Below are 17,639 nucleotides of genomic sequence, written 5' to 3'. Positions count from 1 at the left end.
TCAACAGAAGACAATCAAGTAATAGCTTTAAAGCATTGAGGAAAAACAATTGTTAACCTGAAATTTTAGGTCCAGCTGAACAATCATTCAAGAGTGAGTCAAGCTAAAACCTGTTTGGCTCAGTGGTAGAGCGTTGGTCTGCGGACTGAAAGGTCCCAGGTTCGATTCCGGTCAAAGGCATGTACATTGGTTGCAGGCACATCCCCGGCAGGGGGTGTGCAAGAGGCAGCTGGTCGATGTTTCTCTCTCATGGACGTTTCTAGCTCTCTACCTCTCTCCCTTCCTCTCTGTAAAAAATCAATAATATATATATATTTTTTTAAAAGAGTGAGTCAAAATAACGATATTTTCAGATATACAGACTCAGAGAATTTACTTCTTATGGACTCTCATTAAAAGAACAAATAAAGGATGACTTTCAGCAGTAAGGAAAGAAAAACCAGCAGGAATACCTGAGACATTTTTAATGGTATGTTAACATTTAATTAAAAAATTTAATTAGTACTGCCTGTAAAAAAATCTCACTACTTTGTGTTTTAAAAAATTAGACTATCAACCGGGGAACCTTGTGCACCTGCTGGGGGAAGAGATGGGGGCCAGCCTGCTGGGAACAGCGCAGAGACACGGGCACAGATGAAATGAGCTTCACCAAGTTGTGGTTGAGCACGATGCCAGCTTTAGCATCCAAGATGGATGAGTGGGCATCACCAACAAAGTCCACAGAGGCAACCTGGGTGTCAGAGTTTCTAAGAAAGCATGTATTGAGCATCTGCTGCGTGCCAAGCCCTGGGAAGATGGCTGGAGCTATGGAAGTGAAAAGATAGTCCCCAAATCCTTGCCTTCTTGGAGTCACGTGATAGCAGGATCAACAGTGACTGAAATGGAATTTCAGGTGAAGAAAGGAGCCACAAAAAGAACATCTTGCTGAGGAGGGAGGCCGAAGTAAAGAACTGGAGGAGGTGAGGACAGGTATATGGCCACATGGGGGAAAAGCATTCCGGTTCAGAGGAGCAGCAGGTGCAAAGATGCTGAGGCAGGAGATATGACTTTCCAGCCCCGCAGTTGCTATCTTGATACACTGTGAGCAGTTCCTTGGCAAGTGGGAGGTCACGCTCTCCCCCCAGAGGGTTCCTCCCACGGTCTTTTCTCCTTAGTCCCTACCTCGTTCTCGGTGTAGGCAAGCATGCCAGCCATTGGCCCCTTGGCTGCTGCTTTGATGGCATCCTTGATGGCTGAGTATGTGTAGGCCAGCTAGGAGGCAGATCAGGTCAGGTCCATGACAGACACTCGTGGGGTTGGCACCCGGAACACCATTCCCTTCAGCTTCCTGGACAGTCCCACATGGAGGCGGAAGTCAGAACCCAAGGACTTCTCTGTCTTATTCCTCACCTCCGTCTTCCTCTCATTAGATACCTCAAGGATTGGGGCCTGTCTGTTCTTCCCAAGCTGTGCCTCCCATCCTGGTTGCAGCTTTCCCACCCTCATACCCTTTGAGGTCTGGAATGACTTTGCCCACAGCCGTGGCAGCCCCTGTAGAAGCGGGGATGATGTTCTGGTTTGTCTCACCAGGCCTTCTTTGATGGCCCGTCCACCGTCTCCTGGGTGGCCGTGTAGGAATGGACTGTGGTCTTGGTGAAGAAGAGGGCTGAAGTGAAGCCTTCCTGCTCCTAAGTTCCTATGCCTCTTTATTTTAGGCCTGAAGTGATGGGCCAGGTGTGGAGGGTGATGGGGTCACCACAGATTCCTGGAGGGGCACCTGCATGCCAGGGTCCATCCTTGCCTGAGAGTTACACAGTATTTTAAAAGACTCCACCACTGGCGGGCCTTTCCTCCTGAAACCAGTCTCTTTCTAGTAAAGTCACACACTAAGCAGATCCTGAGAGGAAGAGGTTCAGGTTCCCTCCATCCATCCTGCTCAGCCCTCTCTCCAAATCACCATCAGTCCTTCCACAATCCCAGATCGCTCATGAATGACCTTGGCAAGGGAGGCCAGGCAGCTGGTGGTGCAAGATGCATTGCTGACACAGCAAGGGAAGTCTGAAGTGAGTAGTAGATCCACCTTTCCATCCTTACCTCATTTTGGGGATATGCTCAGATCTTGCCCAGGCTTGGATTTGTGAAAAGTCACAATGGGAATGAGTAAGATCACTGGGAATGCCTTCAGACTGAAGGTGGCACTGGAGGTGGAGCTGGGGGAAGCTCCCCAAGCATATTCTCCAGAAGTTGTGCATTTCTAACAGTTCTAGGAGAATGTTAACATGGTGGCTGTTAAGACTTCGGGAGGGAAAAGTAGAGGAATGTGAAAGAAGCTCCAGTGGGGAGTGGGGATGGAGGTTGGGGTGGGGAGGCTGAATCAGATCCCTTCCCATCTTAGGCTGGCATGTTCTCTGTACATCACCCACCCACTTCTGGATGTTGTTGCCCGTTGCCTGACCATTTTCATGGAAACCGTATTATGGTCCTTTTCATCCACCCCCATGACAAACATGGGTGCACCTGGTGAGAGTGCACTGATGACCACACGGAAGGCACCTGCCTGGATGTGGGTCTAGGGAAGGAGGAAGGAGCACTGGTGTCATGAATTGATGTGATGCTTTGAGTGTCACACGCCCTGGCCAGCCCTGCCCACTTCTCCCCCACTTATGGAAGCACCCTCTTGGGACAGGTACACTCCTGTGGGCTCCACCACAGAGGGGCTCCCGACAGACTTCCAGGGGGTCTCTCTGGGCTGTTGCTATGGAGAGGCGCCAGGGCTGTGTGTCAGTCTCCCTGCCATGGCCTTGCCTGCATAGTCCATGGCCTTTACTGTTTGAAAGGCTGACGAGACACCTTCCTCCCTGCCAGCATCCATCTGTTCTCCCCACCCCACACATACCTACTATCTCAGGCGGATTTGACCCTGCTGGTCTTGCCTCTCACCCCAAAACTCCTATGTGGGCCACTTACCTTGACTGCCCTTCCCCTACTATGCCTGGGTATATACAAGTTACCACGTCCCCCACTCAGGCTCATTCACCCTCTGTCTCCAGGGGACCACCCCTGACTATGGCCAACCAGGTCAGTCCCTCTCTGCATATGCTGCCTGGAATGTAAACTCCAGGAGAATGAGGCCTGCTTGCTGCTTCTGATTCCCTGCCCTCACAACCTCACCATGGCCCTCCTTGCCTCTCGTTTCTACCACTCAGCTTCTGCAACAGAGAGCCTACTGCCAGAGGCTGGGCAGGTCCCTGAAGACAGGCACTACATTCTGGGAGCCATGGGGGAGAGGCGAGGCCTGTAACTGTAGCCTCAGGCTATGCTGGGGTCAGCAGTGGTTAGTGGTTTACATCAGAAAGGTCAAGGTTTTTTGGTTTCCTCTTTTATAAATCTATATTTTTACTTGATAGATTAATGTTTGCATTTGAAACATTAAAATTTACTGCTGTTTTCTAAAAAAAAAAAAAAATCAAACAGTCATAAGATTGAAGAGCACAATAATGGATAAAGCATGCTAAGATCATTTTTATGTTTGGAGAAGAATAGAAACACCAAATAACTTAAAATCTGTGAGAACAAATTATAGTTAAATATTATGTTGAAAAATAAGACTTACAACTAAAAAACAGAATATATAATCAGTAATAAGTGACTCAGCAACAAAAAGTAGTGAGTAGAAAACTGATGGATCAAGGGAAGTAGAATAAAAATTTTTAAGCAACAAATAAGAATGATAGGTATATAAAATATAAAATAAGATGGTAAAAATCAGTGGAGATTATTATACAGGTTAGATAAAAGAACAAAATCCTGCTCTATGCTGCTAACAATATGCTAAACTAAAAGACCAGACAAAATAGTAGAAAACAAAAGATAAAGATACCTGATATCTTATGCAAGTACTAGCTAAAAAAAAAAAAAAAAAAAAAAAAAAAATGGTATTTTAGCAATATAATATTTGAAAAAATCAAATTTAAAAAAATTCAAGAGGATAAACCACAGACTGGGAGAAAATACTTACAAAAGACACATCTGATAAAGGGGTGTTAATTCAAAATATATAAAAAATGTAAAACTATAATAAGAAAACAAACAACCTGATTAAAACATGGGCCAAAAAGCTGAACAAATATCTCACCAAAGAAAAATGCATATGGAAAATATGCATATGAAAAGATGCTCCACATCGTATGTCATTAGGGAATTGGAAAGTAAAACAATAAGTTACTATTACAGCAAATATTAGAATGACCAAATTCCAAAACAATGACAACACCAATGATGGAGAGGATATTGAACAACAGGAACTCTCATACATTGTTGGTGTGAATGCAATATGGTATAGCCAGTTTGGGAGACTTTTGGAAGTTCGGTGATTTCTTACAAAGCTTTACTTATTCTTCCATATGATCCAGCTATCGTGGTCCTTGGTATTTACCCCCAAGAGTTAAAAACTTATGTCCACACAAAAACCTACATATGTATGTTTATAGCATCTTTATTCATAATTGCCTAATCTTAAAAGCAACAAAGATGCCCTTCAGTAGGCGAATGGATAAATTGTGGCACATTCAGTCAATGGAATATTATTCAGCACTAAAAATATATTAGCTGTCAAGTCATGAAAAGACACAGAGGAACCTTAAATGCATATTATTAAGTGAAAGAAAACAATCTGAAAAGACTACATATTGTACGCTTGTGATTATATGATTTTTCTGGAAAGACAAAAGTATAAAGACAATAAAAAGTTCAGTGACTAAAGTTCGAATTCAGTTTTGTGTTTTTTTTTTCTTTTTTAATTTCCAAAATTTATAGCTAACAAACTCTATCCCATGTCCTGACTTAATTTTCCTCTTGCTTTTGCTTGCTTTTTTATTGAATATTTAATAAATTTTATTCATGTAGATCTTTAGCCTGACTTCCATTGATTAGGAAACCCTAAAAATTATTTTTTTAGCAATTCAGTGAACAGATTATTTCAGATTGACAGCCATATTTAACCCATGATTCAAATTCAAATTAATCTGAAAAGGGTATTGCAAAATTGCCCCAAATGAATCAGAGATGATGATAGAAAAAGGACTCACTTTGCCACATTGATTTTTGTGTTTGTCTCATTTCAGTTTCTAGGATTTGGGGGGAAAAATTATTTTTATTTTTTATGATCTTAAACTGAAATTTAAAAGTGTCATGTAATTAGGATACTCTTAGATTTGCTAAGCATTTTTGACATTTAGATAAGAAATTTGTGGTAAGTATGGTTAGGTACTTATCAAAGAAACATGTAACAACTAAAATTTAGATTTTATTTTTTTGTAATTTATCACCTCCTTTTCACTCTGTAACCAGTAGGAGAGACTCGTGATGTTGGGGCAGCTCTTTGATTGGGTCTGTGACATATAATTGCTGAATTTAGTTCCCTAGTTTTATGTTAAGCTATTAGGATTTTCTGGATGAAAGTCATTCTTCGCCTCCCAAGCCACCTATATTTCTCTTAATGACTCCTGTAATCTGAGCTCCCTGTGCAGTCTGAAGAAGGTATTGCAGCCAGAACAAGCCATGTACTGATGATGATAAAAGCTTCTGGTAGCAATAAACGTTGTTCTTTAAAAAAATAAATAAATAATAAATAAATAAATAAATAAATAAATAAATAAATAAATAAAAATTCAGTGATTGATAGAAGTCAGAGAAGCAGAGCTGAATCTGTATGATTTTATAATAATGGGTACATGCCATTATACACTAAACTCTCAAATAACAGCAAGCAAAAGAAGGCAATAAAGTAATTGTGCTGAGTCAGCTCAGCCAGGTTCGGTGAGTCTAAGAGGGGATGGATAATGAAGGATTGAGAAAAGACAGACAAGAGAAAAAAGCTGGGTCTGGGTGGGACACTGTCCTCTTTGATGGAGAGCTAGTGACAACATCACAGCCTGAAAGCCATGTCTTTATTTTATAGCCAGATTCCATGAGGCAAAGTAAGGGTGTGGTTACAACATTCTTGTGAGTTTTGAATCTACTCTATTACATGCACCTGAACTCTATCAAGCCCACATCACTCAGCCACGCGGAACCACAGGTTCGATCCATAGGTTCAAGCTTACAACTTTGGCTATAATTGTGTGGAGGGCTTTGCCCTCTATTCTAGGACTTGCACCTGGCTTTGCCATGAGAGAACTGTGCCCTCTCATTAGTCCGAGGCTTGGACCTGTCCAAACTCTGTGGCCACTCTCCATAGTAATAGCTTTAAAGTATTGAGAAAAAGTGACTATTAATATGAAATTGTATTTCCAGTCAAACAATCATTCAAGAATGTGTATTAAACATTTGTCCAAACCCACAGAATGTACAACACTAAGAGTAAACCCTAAATTAAAATATGGATTTTGAGTGATTATGCTGTTACAATGTAGGTTCATCCTTGGTTTAAAAATGTACTATTCTTGCCCTAGCTGGTTTGGCTCAGTGGAGAGCATTGGCCTGCGGTCTGAAGGGTTCTGGGTTCAATTCTGGTCAAGGGCATAGGCATATGCCCAGGTTGTGGGCTCAATCCCCATATGGGGTGTGCAGGATGCAGCTGATCAGTGATTCTTTCTCATCATTGATGTTTCTATCTCCCTTTCCCTTTCTCTCTGAAATCAATAAAAAAAAAATTTTATAATGCACTATTCCAGTGAATGATGATGGTAATGAGCTATGCATGAGTGGGGAAAGGATGTATGAGAAGTTTCTGTACCTTCCTCTCACTTTTGTTGTAAACCTAAAATTTCTATAAAACAAAGTCTTAGAAAAAAAGATGCAGCGTCTGGGCAGTGGTATCGCTATAGAATTAACTTGGCTTTATACTTGGTTTCTATTTGTATAGCTGCCAACACTGATTCTCCTTTCTTTCCAGAGATTTTTGAGTGCTATCCAATATCCTTTACCAAAATCCTTTTTTTCTGCTGATGCCTACCAGAGCTGCTTTTATTGTTTAAACTTAAGAACTCCTACTGATAACAGCTGTTAGGTCCAATCCACCTGGAAAGTTAAGAAATTACATTGTATAACCTCTGTTGAGAAACAAAGATTCTGCCATTGAGCTGTATTGTTGGGCATCTGAGCATGTTAAGAGTTTGAAGAACCCACTGAAATTGCTCTCTGATTCTTTTACTGTTAAATTCAATGGCCTCTGTTCTCTTTTCAAGATTGACAACTATGCCATATTTGACACTGTTAACTACTCCTTGCATCTGGAAGCTTTTTTATCTTTTGACAGTGAACATGTCAAGGTCAGAGAGTGACCTTATTTTTATATCCCAGCATATTGCATTCTGCTTGGCACACAGCACTCAGGCACTTCATGAGATGTCAATGAATAAATGAATGAATGAATGAATATAAAATTTTTAACTAGGACTAAAGGAAGGAGCATAATTGGATAAAGCACACAGAAAAATTTGGTTGAATGGTGAAAACCTAAAGGTAACTCATTTTGAGTGTTTTGAACCTATTTTAATAATAGTGATTAATTTGCATGTAAGCAAAATGTGGATTTATGCAACAAATAAGATGCATAATTGTTCTTTTTTTTTGTAATATATTTTATTGATTTTTTACAGAGAGGAAGGGAGAGAGATAGAGAGCTAGAAACATCGATGAGCAAGAATCATCGAACAACTGCCTCTTGCACACCCCCTACTGGGGATGTGCCAGCAACCAATGTACATGCCCTTGACCGGAATCGAACCCGGGACCTTTCAGTCCGCAGACCGACGCTCTACCACTGAGCCAAACCGGTTTCGGCCACAAAAGTGTTCTTGATGGGTTAACAATACTGTTTTATTTTTTGGAACTTGAATGAACACCATACTGATTTTACCACCCTTGGATTAAAATGTGAAGACAAAAATGATTTTTATCTATGGCTACCTCAGCTCCACAATGGCATATGTAAGTAGTTGGGACAGAGATGATACGGCCCACAAAAGCCTAAAATATTTACTATCTAGTCCTTTACAGAAAAAATTTGCTGACCCCACATCAAGATTACATGGAGAAAGTTAAGGGGTCTAAATTTACATTTTTAGACTTGTACAAAAAAAGCCCTTAAAAGGAATTTCTTTCTATCCCAACCTCATAGCAGAAGATTCTCCCTGAATTCATCTCCTTATTACCATCCCCTAGCTAATCAGGGCTTATCATAATTAAACTTTATGATTTAAACACTATGTTATATCAGAATGCCACATCCACTTGTAAATTACCCTAATTCTTTTTCCTAAATTCTCACATTGTTCCCACAGTGTCTGATCTTTATCTATAGTCCTTCTATTTCTTACAACTCTAGATTAATCTGTTTCTCTGCTGCTATTTCCCATACACGTCTTTAAAATAACACTTTTTATGTACGTGTTCTTAGCATTATTTTCCTCCAGCTCCACACTTGCTCATGCATCATTTATCTGCTTCCACAGCTTACATCATCATTCAGTACAGCTGCTTCCCCCTCGCTTTGACCTTTCCTTTAAACATCCTACCTGCATTTCCAAATGCTATCCATCTTCATTTCAGTGTGTTGCTTTCTTGTTCACATTTGTCTGGTTTGACGAAATGAATTTCCTTTGACATCTAAATTATTACCTCTGCCCACAAAAAGAAATCATAAAATGCATTCAAAAATAGCAATTATTCATTGTTTACATTCCCTAACTCCGATAATTGCATCCCTTTCCAACTGGTTTCCAAAGCTAGACACAAAGGAAACCTCTCAACAATCTACTTCTCACATAATTTAAAATGCTTCCTGCTATCTGCGGCATAAGAGTTGAGTCATTCTTCCCACTCACACTCCTGTGCCCACCATCCTAAATGCAGGTGAGGAACAATAGGTGGTCATAGTCTGGCTCACAGTTAGATTTTGGTTTGACTCCTATGCACCCTGGCTAGAGAAGAAGGAGCGAAGAAAAAGAGGACTGAGCAAGGCAATTAAAAAGGCTGCTGAGGGGATTCTAAGGGAGGAATAAGATTGGTTATAAGGAAAGAGAAACTGCAGAAAGAGCAGTATTTTAGGCTGCTTCCCTATAGAACTCCTTTAATGTTTTCTCATTAAATCTTCAGTAAGTCTATATTTCTACGCAATAGAATGTTATTTAATTAGAGAAGGGGGTATATTCCCTCACAAGTTGAATTTATTTAAGGGCTAAAACTGAGTGCCCTGGTCTGAAGATGTGTATAAGGTAAGTCCAAGAAGACTTTGGATTTTATTGAACTGCGTTCATATTTGCTTCCACTTTTATTTTGTAAAATTCTTTGAAAGCATGAATCATGTTTTATAGTAACTGATCTCTGTTTATGTTGATTTGGATTCTATCCATCTCTCACCTGTATATCTCCTATACTTTCTTCTTTTTTTTTTTTTTAATACTATCTCTGTGTCCTAGTCTTCCAATCCTTCATATTATAATCAGCTAGACAAATGAGTTGGCGCTCTTCCATCATCTTATCTCCTATATCTTATCACTGTCCTATATCCTGATCTCCTATATCCTATCACTGTCACCAGCAAAGCACACACTCAGAAAAATTCCTTACATCTATTTATTCATTAAGTTGAACCAGAAATTTAAAGATAAGATTCTTTAGAAAACAGCTCTTCCATTAGACATCTTACCCATTATCAAACAACTGCTATTGGATATAACCCCTTCTCCCATTAAATAACATTACATATGGGACACTTTTAATGAGGCTCATAATATTCTATCTTTAAAGCTTTCTCTTTCAGTGTACTAAATTGATGTTTAAAAGTATGCCAGACACCGTTCTAACAGTGCCAGTGAACAAAAAAGACAAAATTCTTGTATTCATTCTTGTTAAATTCTAGTATAGAGAAAACAAATAAATATAATAAGAAAATATCAGATAATGATGTGATAGATTTCAATTACTTTAGACCTGTTTGCTTGTGTACATGGTAAAAGGAAGGCAAACGAGTTCCTCTGAGATATTTGAGTGTGACCTGCATGACAAGAAGAAAGCAGTTATGGAAATATCTGAGGAAAGATCATTCCTGGCTGAGGGAAAAGCTTCAGTGACAGACCAGATCTATCACCGAAAGGTCCTGTCAGACACTACAGTTTTTATTCTGATTCGGTGGTTAGAAATTTTGTGGGCAAAAAACAAACTACTAGTGTCAATCCTCTCTCCTGCCCAATTCCTGCCTTCAAACATAAAAGTCATTGTTATAACTATTGTCTGCTTACAGTTGGTACTTAATAATTGTACTACAGTGAGACTTTTCAGTAAAGCCTCTATGACACCAAATGTTGCCAAGATGAGCAGTGACCCCAAAGTCACTGTTTTACTGTTTAAATAGGACCAAGTATCCTATTACTTCTTCATTCTACTGAAAAAATGTTTCCCGAATAGAATATGTAAACAATGGGAAGAATGAAATATTAGACTTGATGCATATTGATTATGTCTATAAAATATCAAGAGATGTATGTTTTTCTAATACTTACTGTGCTGGCTGACACTGCTGTCCTCACTTGTCCTCGAGGCACTCTTCAGTTGGTTTCCCTCCTATGAATTATACCATACCACAGTTTATGTGCTACCCAGAATGGTTTTTTTTTAAATAAGATCTTTAAAATAATAGTGGAGCCTTTCTAACACTTTATAATAAGATAAGGGTTGATCATGAAAATCATTTTTATCACATGGCAACCCATTATAGGTTTTCTGTAAGAAGCACTGTCCAACTGAAAGCTGAGTAACACTTCTCTGTAAAAATAACCTGAAAATGTTCCCAATTTTCTGACCTTTTCTATTAATACAAATGACTGTGAGATTGGTTTTGTTTTTATTGCTTAAAATATTACATATGTCTCCCCCCACCCTCCCATCTCCACCACTCTCACCCCCAAGGGCAAGCCACCACGGTCCCAGTGTCTGTGTCCATTGTTTATGCTAATATGAATGCATATAAGTCTTTTGGTTGCTCTCTAAGCTCTCTCCCCTGCCATTTGTCTCTGGTTCTATTTTTGTTCATCAGTTTATGTTGATCATTACATACCACATATGAGTGAGATCATGTGATATTTATTTTTCTCTGACTGGCTAATTTCATTTAGCATAATGCTCTCCAGCTCCATTCATGCTGTTGCAAATGGTAAAAGTTCCTTCTTTTTTTTTTTTTTATAGTGGTGTGGTATTCCATTGTGTAGATATACCACTGGTAGTGTGTGTGTGTGTGTGTGTGTGTGTGTGTGTAATATATTTTATTGATTTTTTATAAAGAGGAGGTGAGAGATATAGTGTTGAAATATAGATGAGAGAAACATCCATCAGCTGACTCCTGCACACCCCCTACTGGGGACTTGCCCACAACCGAGGTACATGCCCTTGATGGAATCAAACCCAGGACTTTTCAGCCTGAAGGCCAACACGCTATCCACTGAGCCAAACTGGTTAGGGCTGTACTAATGTTTTTTAATCCACTCATCTGCTGATGGGCACTTAGGCTGTTTCCAAATCTTAGCTATGATAAATTGTGCTGCTGTGAACATAGGGGTGCATATATCCTTTCTGATTGGTGTTTCTGGGATTGGTTGTTACTTCACCTCTGATTTTATTTGGGTCCTCTCTCTGCTTCTTGGTGAGCCTGGCTAGAGGTTCATGGATCTTGTTTATCCTTTCAAAGAACCAGCTCTAGGTTTGGTTGATCTTTTGTATTTTTGTTTGTTTGTTTGTTTTGGTCTCTGTCATTTATTTCCACTCTGATCTTTATTATTTCCTTCCTTCTGCTTATGTTGGGCTTTTCTTATTGCTCTATTTTAATCCTTTGAGTTGTAGGATTAGATAATTATCATTTTTTCTTGAGTTTTGAGGTAGGCCTGTAGAGCTTTGAACATCCCTCTGAAGAGACTGCTTTCACTGTGTCCCATAGATTTTGGATCGTTGTGTTCTCATTGTCTTTTGTTACCAGGATGCTTTTTATTTTTTTATTTTTTTATTTTTTTATCTCTTTGGTAACCAAATCTTTGATTAATAGCATGCTATTTAGCCTCCAAGTGTTTGATTTTTCATTGTTCTTATTGTAGTTGATTTCTAATTTTATGCCATTGTGATCTAAGAAGATGCTTGATATGATTTCTATCTTCTTGAATTTGAAGAGACTTTGCCTGTGTCCCAATTGTTTTGTTTTGTTTTTTTGAAAAAATAAAATTCTTAATCAGTCTCTTCAAGGTAAAAGTGACATTTTTAATAATGAAGGAGAAAGGAATTGCAGCACAAAAGACATTTGTGCTATGGAGAGAGCATTTCCATTTTTTAAATAAATACTTGAAAATGTACAATTGTTATATAATTTTGTTGCTGAAAACAATTTCAATGTAAAACTTTTAATATTTGCACCTTTGAAAACTTGGAAATAGTTTTAAAAACTGTTTTAAAAATATTTTCAATGAGCAGTTTCAATGGGTTTTGAATCTATTTCTTAAAAATTCCAAAGATGCAATAACTTCTGATTAGCTTTCAAGAAGAACTGACTGATATGGGGATTATATATATGTTTGCTAGCTCAATTTCAACAAAACCTTTTGCATAACGGGGGATGGGATTGAAAAATGAGTGCCATGATTTAGCAAGCACAGCTAATGGTGCACTTCTTCCATCTGGCTGTACTTACTTTTGTGAGATAGCTCTTTCAGCTAAAACAGCCATTATAGCCAACATGGGAATAAACTGAACTTAGAATCAGGCCTGTGAGCCACTATATCACAAGGTATTAAACTAAGATTTTTTAAATTGATGAGGTTTCGTCAATCAAATTCCTCTCACTAGAAAGCAAAGAGGTTATTGAACCATTGATAAATAGAATAAAATAATATGACAACTATTTAGTCTTTCTTTCTAATCTAATCGTTCTTAATATTTATTTTATGTTTGTTCTACAAAATACATATTACAGCAGAACCTTATTATATATAATTGATAATTATAAAATTATAACAGATGAGGAATGTTTAATAATTTTTAGTTTGATGATGCACAAAATAGAAACAGAGGCATGGATACAAGGAACAGACTGACAGATGCCAGACGGGTAGGGTTAAGGGGGCTGGATGAAAGAAGGTGAAAGAATTAAAAATATATATATCACATAAACAACATGGTGGTGATAGCCAGAGGGAAAGAGGGCAGAGCTAGGTAGAGTTGGGCAAAGTGGAGGGGTGGGGGGGAAGGTGGGGACTGAAAGTGGTTTTGCTTTGGGCAATGGGCTCACGATCAAGTATACAGATGATGTCTTGTTGAACTGTAAATTTAAAACCTGTATGGTTTTGTCACCCCAATAATTCAATAATTTTCTTTCTTCTGTGTGTGTGTGTGTGTGTGTGTGTGTGTGTGTTTTGTTTTTTTAGTTTGAGGAGCATAATTTTTAAAATTCTGGAGATCACTGTTTTAGTAGAACTAATGTCATCATGTCTCAATTTTCTGTACCTCATTCATCTTTAAAAGTACAAGTCCTCCCATCATCTGTTACAACCTGATCTTCCATTCCCATACTGCTCTGTAATCTTATATTCTGACTGAATCCTTCTCCCATGTCAACCTTTTCATTCTGCCCTCTAAAAAGCCTGGGTCCAGAACAACACACTTCTTGTGGTAGCTAATCTCATTGATGACTCCCAGTGGATCTCATGTCCTGATGTGACATCACTGTGAGTGCCCTCCTTTGAATCTGAGATGGCCCTGTGACTCACTGTAGTCAATAGGATGTGGCAGAAGTGAGGCAAAGCCAGTCTGAGTCTAAGCCTCAAGAAGTTCTGGCAGCTTCCACTTCTGTGTTTTTGGGAGCCTTGAACTGTCATGTTAGAAGTCCAGTTATACTGTTGGAAAGTTCAAGTGGAGAGGGAGAGACCCTGAGATGAGAGAGAGTAAGACAGAGACAGAGATGCAGGCCTAGGAATCCTGCTGAGCCCAGTTTTTCTGTTATCTCCACTAAGATATATAAATGCCAACTTGGGTTTTCCAACCGAATTAAAGCCCCAGGTGACTTCAGTCCCATCCAACATCATGTGAATCAGAAGAACAACCCAGTTGGGCCCAGTCAACCTACAGTACTTGGAAAAAGAATAAAAACGTTATTTTCAGCCACTAGTTTGGTGTGGTTTACTGACCAGCAGTTGATAACAAAACTTTCTGTCACATTCTCAAGCTTCTGGAAAACTTTTAATTTTTGGACTGAAAACTGACTTTCCATTTGAGGACATGTTACTCTACAGCCTTCAAGTGACATATGCTTTTCCCCTCACACTCCACCTACCACAGAGCCGGTAGATGGAGTAGGAAGTCTCCTTGCTCCCTGCTGTCCTCCTGCAGAAACCTCTGCTCCTTTGAAGTTGTTGCCATCTGCCTATATCCCTCTCTAAATCATGTTGCTTCCACCTGCTGATCTCTTGGCTATTCCTCTTTATTCAAAGATAACCTAGTCCTTGGCTCCCCTTTTACCTATGTTATTATGCTCTCTGATTTCAACATCTATGTGGATGATTCAACCTACAACCTCCCTCTCAATTCCTTGACTTCTTAATTTTGCCTCTATTCCTCTTCAGCCATCTGCTCCCATAGTCAAACCCTAGAACTTTTAAACTGAATCACTTCCATAATTTCAATTTCAAATATTTTTTTTAGCTCACATGTGCTATTAACTATATTACAACCATTTCTATCACATCAGAATCTCTAATAAGCAACATTAAAGAAAATCAAACAATCAGGCTGCCATATTTTTCATTGATAATTACAAACCTCATATGGACATTCAGTACTCCTAGCAATACTACTTAATTTCTGCTTTTGGTTTGCATTCATCATTTTGGACACAACTAACTTCATGCTGTCTCTTCTTTTTTTCAAATCAGTTATTTCCCCTGCTTTGTATCTCATAAGTAAAACAGAAGTAATTAAATGGACACTTAATTTTCCTGCCATTTTAAATCTACCAACTCATCTGTCTGTATCTTTACATCTGTTACAGAGGTTCACTTCAGACATCTGTCTCTCAGGTCCATCACCCCACTAGAGCTCTGTGTCCCAACCCTTCTTGCCTTTTCATAGATTTTATATCTTTCCATTGTTGTGTTTACTTTGCATCACCGATGATCATTCACTTCAGTGTAAAAACAAAAAATCTCTTCAAATACCATCTTACCTCGATTATGCCATTTCTCTGCTCACTTCAGAGTAAAAATGCTTTTAAGAATGTATATTACAAAAACAATACAAAATATCAGTAAAGCCAAGATTTGGTTCTTTGAAAGGATAAACAAGATTGATGAACCTCTAGCCAGACTCACCAAAAAGCAAAGAGAGAGGACCCAAATAAATAAAATCAAAAATGAAAGAGGTGAAGTAACTACAGACCTCACAGAAATACAATGGATTATTTAAAAAAAAAATACTATGGACAACTTTATTCCAACCAACTAGTCAACTTAAAGAAATGGACATATCCCTAGAAAAATATGACCTTCCAAAACTCAATCAGGAAGAATAAAAGAATTTGAATAGACTGATAACTATGGAGGAAATTGAAGCAGTAATAATAATAATAAAAATCTTCTAGCAAACCAAAGCCCTGGGCCAAATGGCTTCACAGGGGAGTTTTATCACATATTCAAAGAAGAAGTAAAATCTATTCTCCTCTGACTATTCAAAATAATTCAAAAGGAAGAAACACTTTCAAGGCTTTTCTATGAAGGCAGCATTACCCTAATTCTAAAACCAGATAAAGACACCATAAAGAAAGAGAATACAGGCCAATATCTCTGATGAACATAGATGCTAAAATCCTTAACAAAATTCTAGCAAATCAGATACAGCATTACATTAGAAAGATCATACACCATGACCAAGTGGGATTTACTCTGGGAATGCAAGGATGATACAATATCCACAAATCAATAAATATAATACATCACTAAACAAATTGAGAAATAAAAACTACATAATAATATCAATCGATGCAGAAAAGGCATTTGACAAAATCCAACATCCTTTTCTGATTAAAAAACAACAACAACAACTCTCAGCAAAGTGGGAATAGAGGGATCAACATAATAAAAGCGTTATATGACAAACCTACAGCCAACATCATACTTAATGGCCAAAAACTAAAACCATTTCCCCTAAGAACAAGAACAAACAGGGATGCTCCACTCTGTTCAACATAGTAGTGAAGTGTGCTAGCCGTAGCGATCAGACAAGGAAAAGAAATAAAAGGCATCCAAATTGGAAAAGAAGAAATAAAACTGTCTTTATTCACAGATGAAATGTGCATAGTAAACCCTAAAAACTCCATTGAAAAAAATACTGGATTTAATAAACGAAGTTGGCAATGTAGTGGGATACAAATTAACACTCAGAAATCTATGTGTTTTTTATACACCAATAAGGAATTCACACAAAATACACACACACAAAAAAAAAAACCTCACAGAAAGAGATACCAAGAAATTAAAAAAGCAATCTGATTTACCAGTGCAACAACAACAAAAAAACTAAGATACCTAGGAATAAACATAACTAAGGAGGTAAAAGACCTGTACTCAGAAAACTACAAGACATTATTGAAAAAAGGAGGACATAAACAAATTGGAAGAATATATTATGTTCATGGATTGGTACAATCAACATCATTAAAAAGTCCATACTACCCAAAGCAATCTATAGATTCAATGCAATCCCCATTAAAATACCAATAGCATATTTTAAAGACATAGAACAAACTCTCCAAAAATTCACATGGAATAAAAAAAAGACCCCAAATAGCCACAGTAATCTTGAGAAAGAAGAATAAAGTTGGAGGGATCACAATACCAGATAGCAAGCTATATTACAAAGCCATGGTTCTCAAAACTTCCTGCTACTGGCACAAGATCAGACATATAGACCAATGGAACAGAACAAAGAACCCAGAAATCTACCCAAGCCATTATGTTCAATTAATATTTAGCAAAGGAGGCAAGCACATACAATGGAGTCAAGACAGTCTCTTCAATAAATAGTGTTGGGAAAATTGGACAGATACATGCAAAAAAATGAAACTAGACCACCAACTTACACCATACGCAAAACAAACAAACAAACAAACAAAAAAAAAAAAAACAAAAAAAACCTCAATATGGTTAAAGGACTTAAACATAAGATCGGAAACCATAAAAATCTTAGAATCCACAGGCAGCAAAATAGAAGACATATGTTGTAGCAATATCTTTACTGATACAGCTCCTAGGACAATGGAAACAAATGAGAAAATTTAAAATATGGGTCTACATCAAAATAAAATGCTTCTGCACAGAAAAATAAACCATCAACAAAACAACCAAAAAGCTCACTGCATGGGAGAACATATTTGCTAATGTTATATCCTATAAGGGTCTAATCTCAAAAATGTATAGGTAACTCATACATCTTAACAAAAGGCAGATAAATAATCCAATCAATGAATGAGTAAAGGACCTAAATAGACACTTTTTAAAAGTGGACATACAGAAGGCCAAGAGACATATAAAAACATGCTCAATCACTAATCATCGGAGAGATGCAAATCAAAACAACAATAAGATACCATTTCACTCTTGTCAGAATGGCTATCATCGACAAATCAACAA

At 38.1% G+C, this 17,639-nt stretch overlaps 1 pseudogene; it reads right to left on the bottom strand.

The window, feature by feature from the left end:
* Nucleotides 1-340: 340 nt before the first annotated feature.
* On the bottom strand, nucleotides 341-14,862 carry LOC118721691 (annotated as a pseudogene).
* Nucleotides 14,863-17,639: the final 2,777 nt, after the last annotated feature.

The sequence above is a fragment of the Pipistrellus kuhlii genome, unplaced genomic scaffold (assembly GCF_014108245.1).
Source record: "Pipistrellus kuhlii isolate mPipKuh1 unplaced genomic scaffold, mPipKuh1.p scaffold_m20_p_1, whole genome shotgun sequence".
NCBI classification, from domain to species: domain Eukaryota; kingdom Metazoa; phylum Chordata; class Mammalia; order Chiroptera; family Vespertilionidae; genus Pipistrellus; species Pipistrellus kuhlii.
Note: the sequence above shows the minus strand (reverse complement) of the source record. Positions and strands in the feature narration are given on the sequence as shown.